The sequence below is a fragment of the Rhagoletis pomonella genome, unplaced genomic scaffold (genome assembly GCF_013731165.1).
Source record: "Rhagoletis pomonella isolate Grant_MI unplaced genomic scaffold, Rhpom_1.0 Rhpom_scaffold_00012, whole genome shotgun sequence".
NCBI lineage: Eukaryota > Metazoa > Arthropoda > Insecta > Diptera > Tephritidae > Rhagoletis > Rhagoletis pomonella.
The window spans coordinates 9,776,556-9,803,173 of record NW_023458566.1 but is presented as its reverse complement, the minus strand read 5'-3'; the positions used below and the strand labels follow the sequence as shown (position 1 = coordinate 9,803,173).

General features: G+C 35.5%; 2 protein-coding genes across 2 annotated transcripts in view; one reads left to right on the top strand and one right to left on the bottom strand.

Moving 5' to 3' along the window:
* Window positions 1-11,939, bottom strand: part of LOC118747832 — a 94,016-nt gene extending 82,077 nt beyond the window's left edge. The window contains exon 1 of the mRNA XM_036482009.1: window positions 11,507-11,939. The gene's annotated coding sequence lies outside the window, so the exon portion shown is untranslated. The remainder of the gene's footprint in view (window positions 1-11,506) is intronic.
* Window positions 11,940-24,716: 12,777 nt separating this feature from the next.
* The window catches only part of LOC118747461 (ras-related and estrogen-regulated growth inhibitor), a gene marked incomplete in the record, with an annotated part of 25,913 nt that continues 24,011 nt past the window's right edge, over window positions 24,717-26,618 (top strand). Inside the window, 1 exon segment of the mRNA XM_036481509.1 lies at window positions 24,717-24,816.

The following is a 26,618-nucleotide window of genomic DNA, read 5'->3' as shown; positions in this document are numbered from 1 at the left end:
TAGTTTAGTTAACAAAGATTAAAAATAATAATTAATATTTGAGTTTTATATTTTCGCTCAAAAGAAATTATTATTACTTGATTTTTATTTTTTCGATAAAAAAAATAATGATTATTTTATGATTTGTTTTCGCCTTAAGATACTAATTTTTTTTGTGTTTTATTTTTTTACACTTAAGAATAATGATTATTCAAAAAACTCAAAAGCTATACCAACGTGATTTCTGACGTATCCTTTTCAGAGATAGCAACATCCTAATAAAAAAAAAAGAACCAAACTGTATGGGCTTTTCAATTTTATAAGTAATCATTATTTTTAAGTGGAAAAATAAAACTCAAAAATAATGATTATCTCTGAGCGAAAAAATTAAAATCATAAAATAATCAATATTTGTGATCGAAAAAATAAAAATCAAATGATAGTTATTCCCAGTGAGCAAAAAAAAAAAATCATAAAATAATGATTAAAATTAATTTACCCATAATGATTACCGTCGCTGGTTGTAACGTCATATAAATAGTGCCCGTTTTGCGTCTAGTAGAATAACAAATGAAAGTAAAACCAAGAACCCTTAAATTTCTTTGAAAATTAAAACACGCCAGTGCACCCGCCTGATAATCTTTGGTGGATAGTATTTTCACTTATAAATGGGGCGGCCAGTAATTATGGGTGAGTTAATGCTAGAACTATTTATTTTTACTCGCAGAGCATCATACGTTAGCCAGTAAGCAGAGAACAAGTTTAAAGTAAAGACGTGTTTGTTTTTTTGATCTCGCCATACTACAAATTTTAGCCCTCGAAGTGCGTATACAAATGTACACATTGCCGAAATTTAAATTATGACAACAATGTTGTAACAGCCAAAAACACTGATATAACCGGCACAGTGATGACACCACCGAATTTCGCACTTTAAATGTGGTGAATATTTTCAAGCCGGCTGCATATTTCAATGCATTAAGTAAATGCGAGCATTATGGTGAGTATTATGAAGTGCGCTTAGAAGTTGAATGGAGACAAATACAATTTTACATCGGTTCCAATTAGGAGATGATTTTCTATGCGAAGATCTTTCATGGAAGAATTACACTTTAAGGCTTGTCGTTGCTGATTAGGAGAACATTTTCCAATCATATATTTTTTATGGTATGCGGACCAGGAATAGAACCATGGTTTTAGATTTTGTTAGTACGCCATCGGCACTCACCTGCGGCGGCTGTAAGTACCTATCAAATGTTTTGTAAAATGTTTTTATAGGAGTGTAAAATTTCAGTTCATTATAGGCAACGAATTTGTCGGTAATTTTCTGATTTTCAGCCGACGGTCCTTGGGCCCAGTGCGCTTGTTCCAATATAATTCTACCCTAAAAACTTCTGTTATAAACTTTCGTCTGACTTCATTCTTCTATATTCGAAATCAAGCAGAAGTTGAGCATAGGGGACCTTCGAAGTTAAAAAATCGAAGAAATAGTTGGGAGAAATTTATTTTCTGGAGCAGTATATATACAAATAGATTAGTGAATCCTTCTGCAAGAGATGTTCTAGTTCAGGTCAGCAAAGTTTAGTTATACACTGAAGCGGAGGTACTGACTAGCGGGCACCCTGACGTTACTGGTAACCAAGAACTCTCCATGATCCGGTAGCCAAAGAAGTTGTATGTGAAAGAGGACACTAGTTTACTAAATAGTGTACTAAAACGGCAGCGGAGACTCCAGAAAGCTACGGATGTGCCGCGCGCTGGACTTGGGCGCCTCGCTCATTCAAAAACTAGATAGAGGTGGAAACGTAAAGCATCATGTGTTGTAGAATCAAAACGACAAAACTAGTGAATTGCGTGGCACCAGGGTGACAATCCACTTAAACCAACGATAAGTATATTGACATAAATAAAATCGATAACTTAACCGACGAAAATATCGTTGATACTTCAATCTTAATATCCACAAAATTTTCGATAATAATATTGGGAAAAAAGGTTAATATATCGATAAACATTTCAAATTTCCACATTTAATAAATACGCGTACCCTAATGAGTGATTGTATGAGTTCATCAGCCGAAAATCTTTGCCGGCACTAGCAAATAAAGCACAACAACTTTGTCATAAGATGTATGTATATGTGTAGGTATGTATTTAGATTCAAGCATGCAACTTTCATACAATTGCACGTACATATATTAAATATATTAGGGTGAATCACTGTTCATAGAAAAAAACATTTTACTGTTATTCCGTCGGAAATATAAAACTTACTACATTTTAAGACTTCCACCAAAATATTCGAGGGAAAATAATAAAATTAATCTGAACTGTTCCTATTTGAAAACGCTTCCAAAAATCGAGTTTTTTATGAATAAAAAAAATTATAAAGTTATTTTTTATAAAAAGTCACCTCAGATGACTCTTCGCTCTTCGCTTAAGCTGAAAACAGTGTGCACAAAAATTTTTTTAAATTTTGCTAACGAACTACATATAAGTTTTTCTTTTTCAAATCGGTCCAGTTCTAGTAAATCTTAATATATATATATTTTTAATACATAAAATTCCCCCGAAAATATTTGAGGAAAATAATAAAATTTATTTGAGCTGGACCTGTTTGAAAACACCTCAAAAAATCAACTTTTTTTATGAATAAAAACAAAAATTATAAATTTATTTTTTCTAAAAAATCACCTCGGATGATAAAAGAGTTTAAGCTTAAAAAGTGTGCATAAAAATGTTTAAAAATTATATCAACGAAACATAAAAAGATTTTTTTTTTCAAATCGGTCCATTTCACGTAAATCTTAAACTTTTTCCGAAATATTTTGACGGAGATCTTAAAATATACAAAACTTTATGATTCCTGTGGAAAAAAACGGCAACTATTTTGTGACCCATCCTAATGTATATATTGACTATATGCGCAAATACTTATTTGCAGTGCATGCAGTCATACGAACGATTTATGTACGAGCAATTTAGCAAACTAATTGCATTAAATGTTGCACAAGTGCATTCGTTTTGCAGCATATTTACGCACATAAACGCGCATTTACGCATAGATTTCAAGCATCTGCACACTTACATATGTACATATATACACATATGGATATGTTTATATATACATATGTACCAGACAGAAGTGCCATAGTGTGGCGTGGGTGCGTTTTTGCGTGGCATAATTAGAAAATTCACAGTTATCACATTATATTTCTCTGCGTTGCACTCTCTCTCTCGCTCCTCTGGAATATACGTGAAATGCAAATTGAATCACACAGGCTCAAAAGCATGCGTATAGATATGTGCACATACAAAAAACATTTAACGAATGGCATAAATGCAGTTATTGTCACATGCCAGCAAAAAGCAACAACAACGCGTTGCAGCCGATATTCATCAGTGTTGCCTGGCGCTTTTATGCCTCAATTACTTGTTGTTGTTGTTACGCCTTTTGATGGCCAATGATGTAAGCGCCCACATCGACAGTGCAGTTAAAAAATAAAACGAACAATAACAACAACACCAAGTAAAACCGCTTTGATGTTGCGAATTTCAAATTGCAACATTTACACAGTGCCAAGTGCCAATGACGAAAGCGACTGCAATGAGCGTGCATGCATTTGCAGCAAAATAACAAAAACAATATCAATATTGCTTTGAGTCATCCTGTTGATGGTCATTGGCAGTCATGGTGGATCATGGAGGGCAATAAAAATTAATTGCGCTTAAAACTTTTCACTTTTAACTACAAATGTTGCATGTGTGCGGTCGCAACGTGCAACATGCCACCACAAAAAAAAACAAAAAACAAAAACAAAGCGCGCATAAGTTGTCGCCCAGGCTAAGCACAAAGCTTAAAACATCCATTTTAGTTGTGTGAAAATCACTTTGTTTGCTATTTGTATGGGTGTGTCCGCGACGCTTTTATTACATTTTTGACATTTTATCGAGTTGGAACATTTTCCAAATTATTGTGCAGTTTGCAAAACTCAATTTTGTAGATTTGGTGCGATTATGAGATCATTGCAATGACTAAATTGTTGCACAAAATGCGACATTGGCATGCAAGAACTTCATGCAACACGTGCCGTAATTATAAGCGCATCACACAAGGGGTGACAAGCAATTTATTTGTTTGCTATTGGAGTTTAGTTATCTATATTTTTTTATAAAAATATTCAGGCATGTTCTGAAACTCGAAAATTTTAAATCGACTCGATTTCGATCATTTTTTCGATGGTTTTTAATCCAAAAATTTTTAAGTCTCGCATTAAAATGATTTACTTCATATCGCTGTTGCTTCCTTTATAGTTTTCAATTAAAATATTCACTCTTTTCATCAGATATAATTAAAAAATATTTGGCAAATCGAGTCGATTTCAAAGATTCGAATTTCGGAACATGCCTGATTAATTTTTCTTAAATACTCGCATTTTTTCGAGTTAAAATTAATTTATTTTTATAAAAAAAAAATTGTACGCGCTTTTCTCAAATCCATACAGACCAAGGGTTTAAACTTTATCCAAAATTGAGAAAAATTAAAAAAAAAATTCATCAAAATTTCGAACTTTTAAATAGACATTTTTAGAAATTCTTTGGTATAGCTTATAAAATTTTAGCAGATATGCTAAAACGCAAGTTACAAGCCGCAAAAAACTCGCACTGATATTTTTCTGTATTCTTTTGCCAGTTTTTTTTTCATACCACAAATGCAATATATAAAAACTGGCGTTGATTTTTTAAATTAGTTTTGCAAAAAGTGCAAAAAGCTTTCAACAAAGAAAAAAATATATTAAAAATCCAGGTAGGGTTAGGTTAGGTCAAACGGGCAGCTCTGAGAAGAGTTCACTCGGAGGCCACAAAGCCAAACTGCGATGCCCCCACGCCTATCCCCACATGTCTTTGAACCATTTTGATTCTCCTGCGAATCCTGGCAGTCCTTCCAGTGGAGCTTTCCCCAAGGCATCCAGGCTCTCGAAGAAATGGTTCCCTTGAGGCGTTTTCCTCGGAGTGCTGGACACTCGCAAAGGATGTGCTGAACGGATTTTATCTCCTTCTCATCTCTGCAGCTTCTACAGAAATCAGCATTGTAGTGTCTCTTCAAAAAAGATAATTGTGCCGTACTTCCTGTTTCCTTCCACCAGAAATGTATTCGTTGAAGTTTGGCAAGCAGATTTTCCATTGATTGAGGTTCTGCTCCACTACACGATAGATGCATAGATAATAAGGAATCGAATCACGGACGTACATAAAAATTCATAGGATTCATTTTTATCACATACCCCACGTCCTACCAAAAACCTGCCCTCTGTCTGATATCTACTTACCCACTAAGTAAGTATTGAACGAAACCAGCTTACTGGCACCGCATCTACTTGATGCTTTTGAGTCGAATTTCAGATGTTAAAAGTACCCGAAAAAGATTCAGTAGCATATCTTATGGCATTTTTATACGCCAAAATGCTCACAACAAACCATTTGTACCTCAAAATTGTGGTTTATATTCTCCCAAATCCTATCGAGGGAGCGGGATGTGTAATCTTTTCAAAACCTGAACATGAGGCAATATCAGTTTACTCTGCGAAAAATTTTATATAACTGCTTTTTTTATAACATAATTAAATCTACTCAGCTTACTAATCAGAGCTTCAAAGAAAAAATTCAAATGGCAAATTTTCCGATGACTCATCGCTACATCCATCCGCTATACTTTTCAAATAGGTGGTTATATGCAAAAGACGCAAAAAAGTTAAGCTGACCTACTTGCGAACGTAGATGAAATTGTGTATGTAAATGCATATGTACGTGCGTAGATATTCTACGAGAATTGGCAACGCATTAAAGTTCAAGTTCAGCGTACGTATGACTCAAACTTTATAGAACTGCAATAAAGTCACGCGCCAAAACAAAGCCATCATAACCATAGCATGAATAAGCGGAGAAAAATATAGATGGTAAAGTAGGGGAACTAAAGGTAATGGCGCATTCAATGCCAAGCAAGTAAGGAGATGATGCGAGGAGCAGAAAGAAAGGAGTTAAAAATAAATATTATGTTATTCTTTTTTTTAACGGAAAACTGGCAAACGAGTTGAAATGCTCTTTAAAGAATGTAGACTTGTTTGTATGTATATATGTGTATGTATGTATGTGTATACTATATTAGGCTGCGTCATACTTTTTGGCTCATCCTGGTATAACATAGGATGTTACATAGAGTATAACGTACCCGAAATTCTAAGCAAATTTTCAGAAGAAACCATTGGTCTAAAACAAATTTCAAACTTGCCAAATTGCGAAAATAGGATCTTTCAGTGTACGACGTTTTATTTATCTGTAGTATCGTCAAGAAATGTCTGAACTTTTTTATTAGAACATCCTATAAAGAGTGTTTTGGTATGAGAAATCCACTCCGAGCTTATCTTTTTTTAAAACACCCGCTTAAGAGCGCAGCATAAACATAGTTTTATTTATATAAGTAAATCTATTGTGCCCTCAGCTCATGACAACACTGCATCTAGCCCTAAGTACTCTTTAAATTTTAGAATAGGTCCAGGAGGCAAGGAGCTTGTGCGCTCTTTTCGTGGCCATAGATGCCCTATGCACCACTCCCTTTCCCGTTAAACGGCCACGCACTCCACAAAAGCGACATGCATCACTTGACCAGATCCCTAGCTTATGCAAGTGTCCGCTTAGCCTACAATGACCCATCAAAATACCTGTAAAAATTCTTAGCCTCTACGTGGAAAGGTGTTCTGGCTATCTGACCGGTTTCCCCATTTTCTCCCATGCGCCCTGGTACTCATATCCTCAGCAAGGACATTCAGCTTCCTTATGCAGCCCAGGACCAATGAGGATTCGAACTCGAGATCCATAAGTGCTGCCAGACTTTTACTTAGTGAAAGATCCTATCACTTCGATAATTCCTACGAAGGTTAGACACACAGACTAATGACATAAACTTCCGAAGATGCTTGATAAGGTTCCCAAGGGCACTGACAATTTCAGCCTAAGGCCAAATACATACGTCTGCTCCAATACCCTCAGCATCTTAGAACCATTGTAGTTTGCTCACCTGGGCGCATCTCTACATAATAGAGGTACTTTGGGTCGCCTTGCTGCATATATTAACTTTAAAGCTTCTTTTGAAAACTACTAGGCCAATGGTTTCTAACACAAATTAGCTTAGAATTTCACATAAATAATATACCAATATACCCTACCGCATAGTCGAAATAAATTCCCATACACGCTGACCCGTCCTAATGTATATGTACATATGTAAGGAAGTTCATGTTTTTATGGAGCCAACTAAGCATGCTTTTAAGCTTTATTTCGCTTCCTTTCCTTCTACGTTTTCCTTTGTGTTCATATACATATGTAAGTCTGCCAAGTAAGATGATCTCATCCTCTACTTTAGCCATGAACTCAGCAGTTAGAGAAATATTTACTCCAATTTTGGCTGACCTGTATTGTTTAACTACATATACATACATACATACATATATACATATGTATATCCGCGTATAGATGCATGCAGATAAATATACCAACAGATACCCTGCAGAGAAAAGCTTGCACTAAAAAGGTTATTAAGACGCTTTCAGAGCCAGTCCGTCGTCTAATAAAACCATTGACCAAGGTATGTTAAGAACATCGTGGTTTACGATAAATTTCTTAGGGAACGGTTACGGAATAAGGCACTTACACGGAAAGTCGTCTGAGCAAAGGGTGAACATTTAATTCGAATGGTTAAATAAATAACCAAAAAAAAATTTAATGCCTCTAAAACAGCTGCTTTTCCGCTTTTAAAAGCATTTTCCCAAGCGCATACGGCGACGCGTGTCCTACCCATAAAAACAATTAAGTAGGGTCAAACAAAAATAAAATAAAATGCCACAGCGCGATGGGGGGAGAATGTACGCACCAATTCGAGTGAGTGTGGGTGAGTTGAATTTATGCTTGCACAGTGTTTATGTTTATATATGCATTTGCGTATCGATAGCTGAACGACTGACTAGTTGCATGGCTGGCTGGTTAGCTGGCTGGTTGGCTGGCTGACTGCCTGACTGAGTGCAGCTTCCATATTGATTAGCGTTATATTTATAGTTGCCTTTATTTCCTCAATAAAAGAATTTATTGATTTTTCTGTAGCTTTGTATCAGCACCCACGCGCAACTGAAGTTGTTTAGAATTTAATAGAAATGCCCATAATGCAGATGGCAGGCAGTGAGAGCACTTCTACAGAATGCGTAAATTAAAATTTAAAAAGAAAAAACCGAATTGCACTCATGTGGATGCTACACAATTTTTCATTGATGTAGCATGCTAGGGTGGTGCCTGGTAGTAAGGTCTTAAATCTGTATATATAAATATGCACGTATGTATGTATCTATATGTCAGCACGTTCTGCTTGGCAGCCAAGCGCTCATCCATCCATTCCGTGCAACAACTACTTTCATGCACAAATCCAAATTCTCGCCAACCGCAAAATTTACCACCAACCACTTTTGTTGTTGTTGTTGCTGGTGTTGTTTGGCACAGCAGATGCAACATGTGCGCAAACTTGCCGACTATCGCATTTCAGTGCATAAAATTTTAAAACAAAAGCAAATGACGAACCATTAGCCACCAGTGTGACCAGGTTAATATTTTTTAAGCTGGATTTAGAAAGTATAAATGTATTTGCTCTAAGCTGGGAATTTTGGGGTTAGCTTCGTGGATTTTTTTCATCTGTTAAGTAGTCTGAGAATAAAGATTTTGTAGGAATGCAACAAAAATTTTTGCCGTGGTGAATCCACTTATCCTTATCGCTTTTTTCTTATCCGGAAATATTTGATTAATGCGACTACTCTTTGCAAATTCGAGCCGGTTGCAACGGTAAATTCATACAGCAGTACGTTACTTCCGTTGTAAAACTGGTTGGAAAAATGAGAAGCTGATTTAATCAACACTTGCAGGCAGGGCCTTTCCTTTGCAAGCTGTATTGGAAGACCTTTCAATAGGTCTGCTAATTGGAAGAAAATGAGTAGATTTTTTTTTTTTTTAAAGCAATCCATATAAAGCATAAATCGGAGAAAGCATGTCGCGCTGTATCTGGAGCAAGGTTAAATTTGTACCGTGCCTTCAATAAATATTTCGTGAAAATGTTCGTCTTTTAAAAGAAGCGGATCTAGAAGGCCTGAAACTTCCATACAAAAAAAAAAGAGAGTAAAAAGTCGCTCACGAAAGGCCTATCGCTTTAAGAGTTGAAAAAAGCGAAGTTTCTAAATGAATTTACCTTAATTTTTTGTGATCATCTGGTAACACTGGTAGCCACCACTACGGCCACACAGGCGACAATGTGTTGCATCTGCATGCAGCTAAATTTTGCAAAACCGCACTGATTCGATAAGTGAATATATCAGGCTATGCGCGTTTGCTTTTGTTTGTCTTATTTTCGCTAATTTTTTCACTTTTTTATTTGTCTTATAGTCTCTGGCTGGTTAGCTGTTTATAGCATGCCATCATCAGCGCTTGGCATTTGGCATTTGGCGCGCTTTTAGTTAATTTTAGAGGAAATAAATTTCATTCAATTTGGCGCTTAAATCAACTTAAAAAAATATTTTCCCACCAATGCTTGCACTGAAATAAGCTGCCCTTCTAAATTAAGGTAATTGCTTGAAGCTAGTAAATTGCTTAGTAAGCGGAGAAGTTAAAGATAAAGGAGAAATACAAATAGGTTGGGTAAAGTGATTGTCCCCAGTTGGAACCTTATAGAGGTGGTTCTTGTGATGTGTGTGCCGAGATTTCATACAGTTTAGTTTTAAAAAGATACTTCAATCTCTTAACGTCGATTAAACTGGACAGCTTAGAGGGAAGTGGTAATGTGAGTCCGGCCCATCTCCTTCTAGGCAATTGTGATTTGAAGGATCACATGTGATTTGCAATTGCGCATGTCCCTGTACCCGTTTATTTTGTATGAGGCGCCTCTGTCCAAGAGTGAAATACATGTGGTCAAAGGCAGATCGCCCGTCGTGCAGTTTCCCGCAATGTCACTTGTGGTCTTATGCCCTTGTAATTGAGAGAAAGGTCGGGCACTCCCTGAATCGAATAAAATCCGTCTATATTTTATTGAGATCACAATCTTGAACAATGTCTATTCTGCCTGAATAACGCTACGAAAGTCCGGAAGCTTAGACTTCATGTTAATAGACAGCTTATACACCTCCGCCAAACCTTCGATCATGTTTCAACCCATCCGGAAAAAAGTTCAAAAGCTGTCTTTCTCCAGTCACCGCGCCTTAATTAATAGCTACTTGGAACTATTTTGGAATCAGAGACGGAACCTAAACCCTTATTAATTTTAATGCAGTATATCAGCCCAGATGCTTAGCCTCCGTCGAGTAGGTGAAACCCCCTCAATCGACTTAAGAGTTTCGTTTACAATTGTCTGCAAAGCGTTCTTCTCGTGCCTTCCTTCTTTTTATGCGTGTTGAGATTTAGATAGGCGATCTCAAGGAATCTCGTTTCTTCTAAGTACTTAGGCAGGCCAATCAGTGTCTCCAGCGTCTTCAGCACAAACGAAGACGGACTGATTGGGCTAAAGTTATTAGGTAAAGTATAAGAACTTTTTATTTTATTAAATTTTTTCTGTTTTTAATAAAAATTTAAAGACAGCTGTTGAAAGGTCTAAAACAATTAAATAAAATAGGTATGTATGTTTTTTAATAAAACTGCAATAATTCATGGAGAAGATATAAAAATAAAAATATAAATAAAGAAAATTTAAAAAAACATGTTCTTTTTTTTAATTCCCTGTTTTCAATAAAGAAAATATATGAAAAGTCACAAATACTAATGTAATAAAAAAGTAATTTTGTGATTAAATATAAATTTTAACTGCGAGAGTTAAAAGCATTTTTTTTAAGAAAATACATAGTAGATACATATTTAAATTGATTTTTTTTTTGTTTCATATAAAAATGTCTTTAGCTCTCGCAGCTCGAAGTTATTGTTAAATTTAAAATATTTAAAATTTTTTTTTAACAATTTTCAAATTTATGTTTCAGAATTACTTAAACCTTTGTTTGATAACAATAAATTTAATTTATGATGGAACTTTTTAAAATTTTCGTTAAAAGTTAAGAGTAAATTTTTATAAAATATAACGGGAAGCTGAGTTGTGAGAGTTAAAATCATTTTTTATGAATTTAAAAAAATTTTAAATAGTGTTTAAAAAACATATTTTTTTTATTTACAAAAAAGTCTAAATAACGCAAACAGAAAAATTAAAACAATTAAAACGAAAAAGACTTAAACCAAGTAAAACAAAATAACACTCATACACTGAAACTTTAGAAATAAAAGTATTTCAAAATTTTAATATATATAATTTTCGAATTTTCACATTGTGATATCTCGAAACTAAATTTTTTTTATCAGCAAGCCAACAAGTTATTGAAAAAAATATAAAGTCTTTTGTTATTACATATATTTTTTTTAGATCTTAGAATTTAATTTTAAAAGAAAAAGATAGTTAACACACCAGTTGGAGTCGGATTGCGCGCACTTCTTGCTGCTGCTGCTTGGTTCTTCTTCTTTCGCCACAATTTTCTTGCCAAAATTAAATTTGTCACTATTTCGTTTTGATTCTTTTTTTTTTTTTAAGAGATGCTAAACATCCAATTTTATATCCTTTTTCACCAAATATTTAATTTTTTTTTATGAACGTTAATCGTTTGATTCCAATTCAAACAACGCAAAACAATCAGTATTCGTATTTGTGTTTGGCAAAAGCCACAAAATCGACTTTGAACACACACACACGCGCGCTCACAGTCACTGCCTAAAAGACAGAGTCAGTCAAAGAGCAGGCAACAAGCTTCGTTAGCTTTGACGTTCCGCGTTCTGCGCACGAAAATCAACTCAACTATCAGCCGTCAGAATTAAAACTGAACTAGCTAGCCATTCAGCCAGCGGCGTTGAGCACCCAACTGGCTGCCCTCCGCTGCATACATACATACATACACAAATAGCTGGTTGGCTGCTTGCGTGCTGTCATCGGCGTCAAAGGCGAGCTGACGCTATTGTTGCCTTCTCTGGCACCACCACCACCATCACCACCACCACCATCACCACCACGACCAGCAACATCACACACAGAAATCGTAATACCTCCACCAGCACCACCTCAGACGGCGTCTAAGCAGATACAGCCCCGTAGCGACCGGCAGAATGGCAGAATGGCAGAAACATCAACAGAAAAACCAGCGAAACAGACCAAACAAGAATACTACGTGTGCGCGTCAAGAAAAACAACAACAAAAAGAATAACAAAAAAGCGTACAATCAAGACAACAATAAACGGCGAGAAGTTACAAAAAAGCTACAAACAAAAGGCTAAGTGAAAAATGGCCAAAAAAACACAAAATGAGAAAGAAACCAAAGGCAAAACGCAAAATGTAAAATCAAAAGCAAAAAAAAAAAAGCTCACTCGTCTGAAGCAAAGAGAGAGCGCAGAAAAAAACTATGGCTTCGTTTTTCTTTCGCCACCACTGTCAGACGCAGCCATCCAATGACGTACGCGCCACTGTGGACGCTGACTGCGCTTGGAGCAGTCGCCACACGTGTACTCAAAAGACAGCTTGAATGGCTGTGGATGTTTGGTTGAAGTGGAATTGTGAGTTGCTTTTAAAGATGCCGCGCGCCTTTAGAAAAGGCTGATAGGTTTGTAGCGTTTGCGTGTGTGCGAAAGTAGCAAATGCGTGCCCTTTGTTTTGGTCCAAATAGGGTCCATAAGCGGTCGCGGCCCTATTCCAGCGAGTTCCTGGGAAGTATTTATTAAATAAGAATCGACAGCAGGGCGTTTACAAGAATTCCCATTCGTAGCTTGCAGCATTGTCTTTCAATTGGAAAGAATTTACCAGCAAAAAATCTTTGGACAAAAACGGGTAATTTTTGACAGGGAGAGGACCTTATTTACTCTCTTTTTTTATAATCTCAATTGTCAAAGAACCGAGTACGGGATCGATTTCCACTAAAATCTGACTAGTTCTGACAATAGTTGCGTTCCAGATAATTTCGTTTAAAAAAACTGTAAAACTTTCAAATAACAAAATTACTCTCTCGAAAGAGAGGAGCAAGAGCGAAACAGTAAAAGCCACCTGAAACTCGAAAACCACTTTTCCTGTAACTACTTCCCTTTTTCAATACATTTAAGGTTCTTTGCTTTCACCGCGTTCTGCTTTTGTTTATAAATGCAACCATGCCTACCATTTGACACTCTCATCAACTTGCAGGAAGTAAAATCTCGGACTAAAATTTGCAACTTCTGACTGAGATAGAGCGCAAGCTACCCTCACAAAAGTGCTTTGACTTACAGGTTTTTTTGACACCTGAAACGCTTTCCTGTACAAAAAAAAACAAGCAAATTGTGAATATCGTGAGCATTTGGAACGCAACTTATTTCTGACTAGACCAGAGTCCGGACTTGTACGGGATCGGAACTTATACTTATTATGCCGTCAGTCTTCCATTCCACGCTAAGAAGGACATAGCATAGCATAGGAAACAAAGCGAATGGGTCTGGTGGTAAAAGGGCAGGGTATCTCCTATTATTCGCGGTTTGGCACACAGTTATAAATTTGAGAAATTAGAGGATTTCTTTTGCGAACAAATGGTACTTTGGCTGAGTAGGCAATTCAGGAGTAAAATCACCTCTCGACGTACGAAAACTATGCGCCGATGAGTCGGTTTTGCGGAATACCTCAGAGGATGGAATAAAGACATGGAAATAGTGCAGCGAATTAAAATACAGCGGCTACGTTCGACTGGACACCGACGCTCCAGATCTGAAAGTATTAAACTTGGAACTCGCTGGTTGTAGCAGAGGAAATTGGAGGCACCCACTGCGATGGAAAAACCAAGTGGAGAAGAACTTGGCGTCAGTTGCCACAGAAGAGAAACTACTGGTGGACTTTTTTGAACTCGTCTAAAATCGCCTAGGTGGTTACAGCACGAAATAAGTGAAGAGGAAATTTCCCGACTAATCCTCACAGCTGCTTTGAGATGTATCCGATTTTGGAGTAATGAAGGTCAAGCCTGATGATGAAGATCACAGCCAAGGCGAATTCATATAAGGCGGTATTGATTGTGGTAAGATAAGAGAATATTAGACAAGATAATTGAGATGAGATAAGGTAAGGTAAGGCACGATAAGAGAATAGAAGAAAAGAAAAGGGAAAAGTTAAAGTAAATGAAGGGAAGGGAAATCAAACGAAAATAAGGGAAATAATGTACAATAAAGGTTAGAAGCATAAAGAGACTTAACCCGAAGAAGTTGAAATCAGAAGAAAACGAAAAGGCTATGATTAAAAAATGTGTCTAAAATCCAAATGAACTTATAAGATCGAACGACAAAAACGCTATCCTCAGTTGCATGGGTTAGCAAAATATGTACAGTTAAAATCAATTCTATGGTCAGTTCAGTTGAAATCGGAAATCTCCACTCTTAAATAAGCAACATTCACAATCCATACATTAATTTAAAAACCAATGCACCACCGTAAATAAATTGCACCAGCGTAATGCAGCAAATTAAAATATTAAGTACCAACGAAAATTGCATTCAACCAAAATGAAATGTAAAATCCACCCCAAAAGAGATCAGAATCAACTACATTGTATATATGTACAAATGTAGATATGTACTAAACGAATGAATGAATGCACCCGGCAACGCATTGAAAGTAAAAAAAGCCAACAACAAACACATACACACGCGCATGCAACCAGCGGTGATCAGCGGCTGCAACAACCACACAGACGCAGCAACCAAACACCAACAAACTTGAACATTTTTCCAAAGAAAAAAGCGAGCGACGGAAGTCGCGCTAGCCGCCGTTAACAGCGACAGCGTAGTCAGCAATTTTTCAACAACGCCTGAATGTATTCTATAGAAAAATTTGTATGCGTTATGGGCTAAATAAACGAGCAGCTGTGGCCAAATGTGTCACTTGTCCAATTCATAGCCGCAACACAGGGAGCACTCACTGACAACGTGATGAACTGACCGGGAAACGAGGGGAAAAGTGGAAAATCAAATGACGAACAGGGGGAAGGGAGTGAGTGCATGATTGTTTATCATAAGTGTTACGAGAGCGGCACTTATGAACCAAATTATTCGGCGACCGGAACCAAAATGAATGGCAATCATATTTATTTGTTTACTTTTCCCTCCACTTGATATTTGTTAAAAAATTGAAATATTTATTATTTAAATGAAAGGCCAAGCAACCCGCACCATATCTCTATTGCGGGCTAGCCAGTTTGGCTATGGAGGCGTGCGTGCAGCCAGCACCAGCACCAGCATGACGTATGACGGCTGTGAAGTGTGAATGCAGGCGTTGCAGTGAAGTGCACCAATTGTTGTTTATAAAAATATGTATGCATGTAAATACATTTGTACTTAACTATGTATGTATGTGCGTGTGCGTTTGAAAAATGCATTGCGGTGAGTGCATTTCGATCTAAATGTTTGATAAAATTTATTTCTAACCAAACTTTATTTTGGAATTTTTGAGGTCCAAACTTAATTTCTAAATAATGTGCTTTGTTTTTTTTTTTGCTTTATGGCTGTTAATTTAACACAATTTCCGGGTGATAGAAATCTGCATTTCTCATTTTCGGAAATTCATTTATTTAAAATTTTTTTTTTTAATTTTTGTTGCTGCTTATGGCGCGTGCTGTTGTTTGTTCGCCAGATGAAGTTGTCAGCTGCCAGTATGCATTTCCAAGTGTTCACATTTGTGGCAGCAAAAATGCAATTTTCACAAATCCACCCCCAATTTATGTATAGACAGTAGAAGCTACTTATGGCTACCCTTCATACTACTTGCATACATACAAACGTACATACATACATACAAACATATTTAAATTTCACAAGTCATTCGGAATTGTAAAAGGCTATTAGCGTTCATTCATTTAATCGACGGTTGGATAGGCATCAAAACGATGCATTTAATAATATTTTAGAATAATAATTTGTTCTTCCCAACACCTTTTCATAAACTATTTTCAACATTTCCTTTGCAGGTAAAATGGTAAAAGGTGAAAATAAATGTAATTACCTTAGTTTACCAACTGTTCTATAACCGGAGGCCAGTTCAACCAACATTTTAATTATCTCACTGCTACAAACAATTGTCGCTTTTTTGCTTAAGCCTGCATTATAATTCTGTATAATGACAGATCCAACAACATTTGTTTGTATATGGATGGCAACAACCAGTGGTTTCATCCACACGCTAATTGACCCAAAGCAACCTTGACCCATATGCCGGCGCGTGTAATTATGTGCGAATATATGTATGTACTATGCACATTAGACCGGAGCACCTTTTTTTTTTTGCTAAGTACCCCAAACAACGCTCAGGCAGACGACCTTACAAGCAAACAAAAAAAGTTCGCTCTTGAGTTTTTTTGGTAGGCAATTTGGAAAATAATTTTTTTTTACATACCTCGGTGGCACCCCCATTCCACAAAAAAAAATTTTAAATAGTTTTACCAGAATAATCAAAATACCTACTTGGCAAAATTTGAATGCGTTTTGGTGAGCTTTAACTTATTGACATTAGGGTGATACGTTAGGGCGCTAAGAACTGGCATCTGGTGGGTATGTATTAGAACGAGTTTCTTGTGGTCAATGAACTCTGGAACAAAAAAAAATTGTGTGCTCGAGACGATAACATCGATGTATGATACTTAAAACTCCGACGTTGTGTCCAAGAGCAACCATTTAAAAAGGCGACCCCTACGTTCGGCTGAAAAATTGTTTTTCCAAATTGTTTGCAAAAATACTTTAGACTCAGAAGTGTATGAAGAATTTTTTTTTCTGGTACGTTCTAATGTACATAAATATATGGCCTCACCTTAAACTCTCAAGCTGATTCATATATACAAATGCACTGGTCGAGGATACACAGCAGAACAAACAAAACGATTGACCATAGCAGCAGTCAATCCCAGCGGATATCGATAGTTCAGCAGCTGCTTATGTACAAAAATGCACGCATAAATATGTACATAAGTGCATGTATGTATAAATATTAGGGTCGGCCTTGAATGTAGGAAGCAAATTTTTATATCAGATTCCCTAAGCCGCAACCCCTACGTCGATGCTACCTCAGTCGAAGATATCACGTAAAATTTTGGACCCGACTGAAGTTGGTTAAGGTGTGTCGCGCAGGGGTCAAAATTCAGATTACCTTATGAAAACGTCTTAACCGACTGCAAGCGGGTCCAAAACTTGTATGTGATGTCTTCGACTATGACAGTATCGATTTTAGTAATACCGATTGAGGGGCTGAGACTGAAAAAAATCGATCATTTGATTTTCAAAAACCACCCTAATAAACATAATGTACCTATGTATATGTATATAAAAAAATCACGTGCCCTCTACTACAAAGCTGCGTGCAAGGCGGATATGTAACCACTGCTGGCGTCTGTTCAATATCACTTCGCACAATTTCCAAATAGACTTTGCTAAAATTGTTTACCTCGGCAATAACAAACATCAGATAATAATGGCTTGTACTGTGTAGCAAGCGTAAGCGGATTTGCGAGGGATGTAGGTCAGATACGCAAACGCACGGATGCATAATAACTACAACTTTAATTTTCTGGAACTCTCCTGCAGACGTGCAAAAAAATAGGCAAACGAAGATTAGTGGCATAAATATAAATTCGTCATCGTTGGAGCACAGTTCCATGCGATGATTACGGTAAGAACTGAAACTGATCTGTTGGATTTCAGAAGATTTCCTTCATAATAATCTCTTTCTGTCCAAAAGTATTTTGTTGCAGCTATATAGTATTCATCTTCTTTTCTATTATCACCACGAAATGTTTGTTATATAGATTTACTTGCTTTGTTAATCAGTTACCTCGTTTTCTTCTGTATTTGTTATGCCCGGGGACATAGCAAAGAGTAACGGTAGGATCCCCTGGATTTCACTAGATTGGATCCCGTTGCCGCATAAGACATTTAATTATCGACAAAGATAGTCGTCGGGTAAATTCGTGATATTAACACGGTAAAAGACTAGCCGCCTCCTCTATAGCGCAAATCTCAACTTGGTAGACGCTGCAGTTATTTGGTAAGCGAAAAGATTGTCGGAGGCCTATGAATATACTGTCATCTGCGACTTGTAGCTCTTCTTCCATACCATGATTGATAGTCATGAGGTCAGTGTAAGTAACTGAATAACTTAGTGAGAGGGGAGACCAGTATGTCTGCATGTATGTATATAAAAAAAAATATTCCAACACTGGCACTCCGGCCAATGGTAAAGTTCATTTACCACCTCTGCATTATTGTCATAAGTCATGCAGAGCCGGCAAAGGACTCTGAAAGCATTGTCCAGAGGATGCGTCAGATAACTTAAGACAATTTTATTACATGCCAGTTGAGAAGTGAATGTGCAAAAGTTTCATAAATTTAATGAATGAAATTTTTACACATGCAGCAGTACCTAGCCTGCATTAAGGCGCTTGGTATTAGTAGTCGCGCCTAAACAGTAAATTTTTTCGAACCATTTAGTTTTTATTTTACCACCAAGAACCGGCAGAGAAGAGTCACACTAGCCTGACTGGGAAGTGCACCTGGTGGCTAGTTTTCTCACTCTGTTAGTATCCATATGTGCGTTGATTGCTTTGGTCTTAAGCATGGAGACAATCCATGCCACAATCGAATGCTGAGTACGATGTTTTTAGAGTACCCTGCTAATTAATTTCGTTCAGACTTTATTGAAAGCTCGGTAGTACTTACTCTTTCGTGAGGCACGCTTTCCATAGTTCATCCATACTGTAAGTATGTTGTCCATTGTATGGGAGTTTTAAGTCCTTTACCTATTTTTTATTTAGCTTCTGTATCTTAAGGCATGGTACCTTCACTTTATTTGCCTTGTATAAGACAAATTACTTCGGCATACGAGGCCGATTCCCTACTGAATAACTACTTGCAATTTGGTCGGTGCTACCTCGCAACTACATATCGTTACTATAGTATGGAAAGGGCGTATCTCACATCGTCACTGAAATGCAAAAAAGCCACAACTAACTAAAATTTTGTATTACATAAGACGATGTAGGGACTTATAATTCGATAAAATGCATCATAGTCAATCAAAAAGTGAATTTTGGATTTTTAGTTACGGCTTTTTATATTTCAGCGACGATGTGAGTTGCATAGGTATCCATCTGAAACTCAAAATATTTCTGGCTAGAGGCCGTCTGCCCTCAAAGTACTACCTAGGTTCACATTTAACCTAGTTAGTATCTTTTAGAGTCTTGCCGCTTCAATGGGGTGTAGAGAAGGTAGCCTTTATTCGAAAAGTCGGGGTTCTTGCATCAACGCATTCAGGTATTTGTCTACGATAAATTTTATTGGATTAAGTGAGGTACAAGTGGAGTGAATCAAATTAATTTACACCATACTGGCTTCTTCTTCAGCACTTTGTGTCCTATTACCAGAGACACGAATTTTGACGGTGCCTTCGCCTTCGCTTCCTGATTTTATAAGCGACGCACAGTGATATTTACTTGATACCCATTTTGTGCCCACAGTTTAAAAAATTTGTATATTCACATGAATTTCGGGTTCTCTGATTTGAATATGAAGTCGAAAAAAAACCAAAATGGCCGCTCAAATATGGCGCCTCAAATTTTAAAAACAATAGTTTTGTTAAAAATAATCATAAGCATGGCTTATGTTTATATTAATTAATAATTATTGCGGTCACTAAATTCGAATCTGAAATCAAAATAACTAAAAACAATGTTGCCGATCCAATAAGGGGCCTGAAATAAAAGGAATGTGTTAAATTTGAAAAATATTCATTAAATTCACGTAAAATTTAGTTATATTTGGTATTTTTTAAGTTGGTTTTAAAAATTCTTAAATAAAAATGTTATTTAATTATAATAATAATAATGTTTACGTCTATCTTACAAGAAATTGGTTGAAAAAAAAATTATTTAAAAAAAATCTACTTCAGAAAATCTTTAAATATTATATGGTACAAACTCGTGCCTTAAACAAAAGGTCGGACACGGTCGGATTCAATATTTAGTATTGTAGTTTAAAATTTAATTGGTGAAACCTGGACAAAATGACTTATAACATTATCTTTAAACTGCTTATTAAAAAATTCACTTGAATATTTCATTAAATAAATTTTAAATTTAACCTCATATAGAACTGTAGAAGAATAACCAAATTTACAAAATTAAAACCGATCGCCCCTATCACTTTTGGCGTTTTTTTTTTTTAACTTTAGAAATACATTTTTACTTTTTCAGAGCGCTGCGTCAACTAACACTTTCACACTGATCATCGAAATAGTTGCAAATGGTCGGGACCTCTGTTAGACATATTTCGATAGCTGTAACATCAGTTTAGCCAACCCAAGAGAATTAGACGCCTGAATCGATACTATATTTTTTTATTTATAGGCACGAATTGGGGAGCAAATATCACTGTGCGACGTCTGAGAGACAGTCATTTTCGCCCTCGGTTTGAACGGGGTCAGGAACACCATTATGATAATTGAAAACCAAACATTGATTTGAAATAAATTATTTCTTAATAAGTACTATTAATGAAAACAAAACAGAGCGGAAATTTCGATATTACTGATAAAATTAGATTTTTTTAAGTATCTCAAAAAAAAAAGAAGAAAAATGCTTATTCATCTTAAAGCGAAATTAAACGAATCAATGGAGAAATTTGTTATAACAAGTATAAACATTCTAGGTGGATCTCGGGACCTATTAAAATATTTCAGATATACTTAACGGCAGCGGCACACGCTAAATAAAAATAAAGCACAATAAGCACACTAGCCTCGGAGCTGAACATAGTAGAAGAGATTAAGTCTGCACATCGCTTTTTTACTTCAATAGTGCCATAATCAAAAAAAGGTGCAAAAATTTATTTAAGAATGCAAAAATTACCGCCACTATTTTTCTATTCGTCATTGCATAGCTGTATCGAAAAAAAAATTAATTTTTACTATGAGAATCTTTTTCGAGTTTGACACTATTCAAGTAAATTAGCGATATGTATGTATATGTTATACCCTTATTACTAGAAATTTCCTTATTTTCGAATATCGAATAGCAATTTCTAATATGTAGTACATGATAAAAGTTTTAAGCCCATCTAAGCACTCGGAAATTGGTGATCAACAGTTTTCATAGCAAATGCACATATATACAATAATTCATAAGCCCACCCATCGTCTACATAGCATTAAGATCTGAAACACTGAACTATTAAGTCGCATTACATTAATCACTTCCAGTGCTTTCAAAGGTTACAATTAACCGCACAGATGTTTTCAATAAAACTTTGTGGCAGTCGTCAAGCAGAATGCACTGCTGAGTGCAACGAATGAATTGTAGGCTATAGCTTAAGCATAACGCACACGCATGGGCTAACACACACACATTTCAATGTGCATACTCGTATAGCCGAATATCTGTTGTCAATACTTTTTTTTACACGTTTAATATTTTCCGATTTCTCTGATCCGCAAGAAAGCATTTATGCCTCACACAGTTGTTAATCCATTGCATCATGGGGATGTGCTGAATTGTCGGTACCCAATACTCGGTACCCAATACTTCAAAAATATTTCGGTACCCAATAACGATTCTTTACATTAAACCGTGGCCGCTTAGTATATTTAAAGTTTATAAAAAAAAATATTTTTATACCATTTTATAAGATATCGGCTAAAAATATTATTATTTTATCAGTATTCACCTTCGACAGATGACGAAGCTTTTCAGGCATACAAAAATAATATCGTCCGAACGGTTTTTCTTTCATATTTTTGGCCTATGTGCGCTTTTATTAGAGGCCTAAATATTTTGGTATCGAGTACCGAAAGTATTGGATGCTTTTTAAATCGCTACCGAGTATCGATCAATACTTAAAAGTATCGACTCAGCACATCACTATTACATCATATTTACACGTGCGTGTGTATGTGCGCAGGTATCTTTTTGAGCAGTGTTTCACGTGTAGCCGTTGATCATTGATGATGGACAGATTTTCCTTATTTTACGCCAAACAAATTCATTGAAAACTTTTTGTTTGATCTACCTAAAACGATTAGTGGGCCATGAGCTGGTTGCCCAACAATTTTCTCACTTACTAATTGCAACAGCGAGATTTATCCGTCGGTATTTGTACATACATACATACATATGTGTTAGCAGTATGTGTATGTGGGTGCTTATGCATGTACATACATACATGTGAGGACGGTAACACCGCTAAATTGTTTGCTATATTTAAAGTAAACATAATTTGTAGCAAAATTTTACGAGCTGATCACTGAGAGAATGTGCGATGCTTTCTTTTGGCAGAGAATTGAATATTAAGTGAGCTTGTTAACCCTTGAGTGTAGCAGATGGCAATTTAATGGATATGCGGATATTTTTTGATAAAGTAAATTCTTAGTTTTATGTGTGTTATATATTCAAATTTCTAGATGATAACGTTTAATCTATATACATTAGGGCAGAGTAAATTAATTTCGAAAAAAGAGTATGGTATATCCGAATTCTACGTTCGATGCTAAGCAAAAATGGTGAACAAATTTTGTACCAAAAATTACATTTGACCCTCTGAATTTTTAAAATAAAACTCAGTGTTTTATAATTTTTCCTAAACGAAATTAATTTTTAATTTATGAAATCTGTTTTCTTCATATTTAAGAAACTATTTCACAAAACCGAGAAAATATAAAATTAATTATGTCAAAAAAGTTAAAATATGCTAATTTACCTTTTGAAAATTGGGAGGGTCAAACGTCAATTTTGCTGTGTAGTTTGCTCGCCGTTTTTGCTTCGAATTAATCGCTTTCTTCGAAAATTTTGCTCCGAACAAATTGCTCCGCCCTAATGTACATATGTAGATAAAAATGGATGTTTGTTCGTTTGAATTCTATAAACGTCGAAACCATACCTCCGTGCTCGTCTCGGCGAGGAAAAAGTTTGTAGCTATATTTTGAATAGGGCTGCCAACTATTTGAAATGTCGAATTTGATTAAATTATACACAAGTTATATGAAATTATATAATATGAGTGTCAAACGAATCATCTCGGCGAGGAGAAAGTACAGAGGTTTATTTTTTGAAAAGTAGAACTTTTGCTATTTAAAAAAAATTTGTGTTTTTTTTATCCTGGTAGCGACCCCTTCTTTTTATACCCGAGCGCACTTGTGCACAAGGGTATTATAACTTTGTTCACATAACGGTTGTTTGTAACAGGCAAAACGAATCGAGATAGATATAGACAAATGTATACATAAATGATCAGAATGAAAAGAGAAATCGATTAAGCGGTGACTGTCTGTCCGTCCGTCCGTCCGTCTGTGCACACGATAACTCGAGTAAAAATTTAGATATCTTAACGAAACTTCGTACATGCACTTCTATTAGGCGTGGGACGGATGGGATTGAAAATGGGCGAAATCGGACAATAACCACGCCTACCTCCCATATAACGGTAATTTTCAGAAATACGAAAACTGCGATATTTTAGTAACTACTAAAGATAATTCACTCAAAATTGACATTTAGAACAACTTTTAGACGAGAAATAAGAATATTAAAAATTTTTGAAAAATGGGCGTAGCCACGCCTACTTATAGTTACATGTGTATATTTTGGAAACCGCTGCACCAATTTCTTCCAAACTTAGCACAGTTGTTGACCCTGGTACAGCATACCAAATGGCCGAAAATTTTTAAAATCGGACAATAAACACGCCCACATCCCATATAACGGTAATTTCGAGAAATACGAAATCCTCGATAAATCAGTAAATATTAAAGCTAATTTATTCAAAATTGACGGTTGCAACAATTCTTTATCAGGAAATACGCTTTTGATAAAATTTTGGAAAATGGGCGTGGCACCGCCCACTTATGATCACATTTATGTATATCAGTAACAGTTGTAGCAATTTGTACCAAACTCATTATGATTATTGTGCTTGCCACATAAAAGCAAACCGTTGAAAATTATTGAAATCGGACTAAAATTGCGGCCGCTTTTCATATAACGGTAAATTTCAGAAATGCTTGAAATTTCAATATTTCGAAATTTAAGGATGCTAGTTTACTTAATATTTATACACCCGCTTATCATGTACCGGTAGTTTTCGGAAAGGTGGAAAACATATATTTAATACTTGCGCCGGGTATTTAATGTTCGGCTCCGCCCGAACTTAGACTTTCTTACTTGTTTTGAATTCAACTAAAGGGGTGCACCTTTATCTTATTATCTTAAGGGCCACCTTAATATATGTATATGTAATTCTGAATATGTTTGAAAGTATGCTGCTCACAGTTATAAGTTTAAGCTACTGATTGGCTTTTTTAGTTATAATTTGAGCTGTTTTTTCTTTATACGCGACTTTGATAATTCTCACTTTAAAGAGTTAATGCTCAAGCATCAGTTTACATGTGACCCATTTTGATCTTCATATTGTTAATGCAAGTTTCACTATTTCTCTTTCACTCTCTCTCTCTCTCATTTTTAATTCCCTCTACATTAAGCTATTTTTAAAATAACATTTCAAAATATGTTGTTTCGAAAAGATACAAAGGAATTTTCGACACGTTGAATTAGTGGTGTAAACAGCGGCAAATGAGCGATCAGTGCGGACGAGCAACAACATGCTGAAGAGCTGACCAGTCTCGTATGCATTAGCGCTTTCAGTTAGTGGCGAAGAGTGGGCCGAAACTGCAACATAGTGAAAGTTGCCGGTCAAAAAAGAGCGATAAAAGTGATAAATAATTTGTTTAAAAAATAATAAATATATTAAAAATAAGTAATACATATATTAAAAAAAAATATTAAAACAAAAGCAAAAGACCTTAAAATACTAAAAATTAAATCTTTTATGTAATTCGACTCATGTGACTAAGAAACATTAAAAAAGTGTATATGAAAAATTTTTGGGAGCAAGTTTTCGAATTTAATTTAAAATTCACCGGACATTTGTTTACATCGGCATGCGCTTACGTTAATTTTTTTATCAACACACAGACATATGTATGTGTGTACATAATCCGTACAAACAGTGACTCAAACAAGTGTTCACGTTTTAAATATTTTTTTTTTTTTTTGTAAATATTCGCAATGTTTCTCAAATAAAATTTTGATTTGTTATTTTTTTCTAAAAATACTAACCAAAATTATATAAAGTTTCAAACCTTATACAAAATTAAGAAAAGTAAAAAAAATAATCTCCATCAAAATCATTAATTTTACAATCTGAGTCTTCAAAGCATTCATGGATGTACAGTTTTATAGGTCGTAGAATTCGATATCACAAAGTGCCATTTTTAAGCGACTAAAACGTTGCGTTGTTTTTTAATAAATTCTTTTTGCTGGCGGCCTTTGCGTTTTTTATATAAAACATGAACAGCATTTTTATAAAACAATAACAAAAAAAAATTTACCTTGAAAAACATTATAAATATGTATTTATAGGAATCAACATGTGAACACTTGTTTGAGTCACTGTATGTCTGTGCGAAATTTTTGGCTTCAGGGACTCTATTTTCGTTTTCATCTAAGCATGAATACGTAAGATTCGGTAAATTATAGAAATAAATTAAAATACGCAAACATCGAACAGGCAAGTGCCATGCCAGCACGTTGCCAAACGATCAGCCAACATTCACTCGTCTTCATACATACTCAAGTATAAACATGCAAATACATACAAAAAGAAATGTAAAAAAAATATAAGGCAACCACACGATCAGCAACAGGCAAGCGAAACGGCAAAGTAGAAAAATTTGGCGAAAAAATTTAATTTGATTTGTTATGAATACCTTAGTACCAGTAAAAAAAATGTGTAATTAAAAAAATAATCATACAAGCGGCACAGCGGTAGCCGACGATCAAAGCACAACGCCGCGTATGAGTAATTTTTTTGCAGCTTCATTGCTGGCAGGTAGGTGCCTTCAGCTGTGTCTACCTCGGGCTTTTTTGTGTCAAATTAAAAAAAAAAACAAAAAAAAAGATGAAAGCGCTTTCAGTGTTGACATAAAACAAAACATTTTCACCATCTTAAATTACAGCAGCAAAACGACAAAAAACGCATAGTTTAGTGATCTAATTACGCGCATGAGTTTAAAAAATTATTAACTAAAAAGTGTAAATAAAACACAGCGAAAATTAATATAAAGGAAAGCTGCATTTCTTTTGACATTGAAAATTTTAAAAGACAGCAAGTATTAAAAAAAAAATCTAATTTATTTTTGCCAATTTGTGGTGGGTTTTCTTTTCATAGGATGATCCATATACATTCATATTTGCATTAGATGCTGACACTAAGCGCTTTCTTAATTGAAAATTTGAGTGGTGGAAAATGCGAAAAATTTAGCACGAGCTTCTTTTGTGATCAAAAAGTATTTATAGCATTAAATCGCTATACTCTGCCGGCAATTATGGCAATAAGGTGACAGGGGGTGAATAAATTTTTTGTGCAAATGAAATCGTACATCCATTAGGGAGATGGTAATATCCTTCATCTCACCTTTGCTTCAAAAAGAATAAGAAGA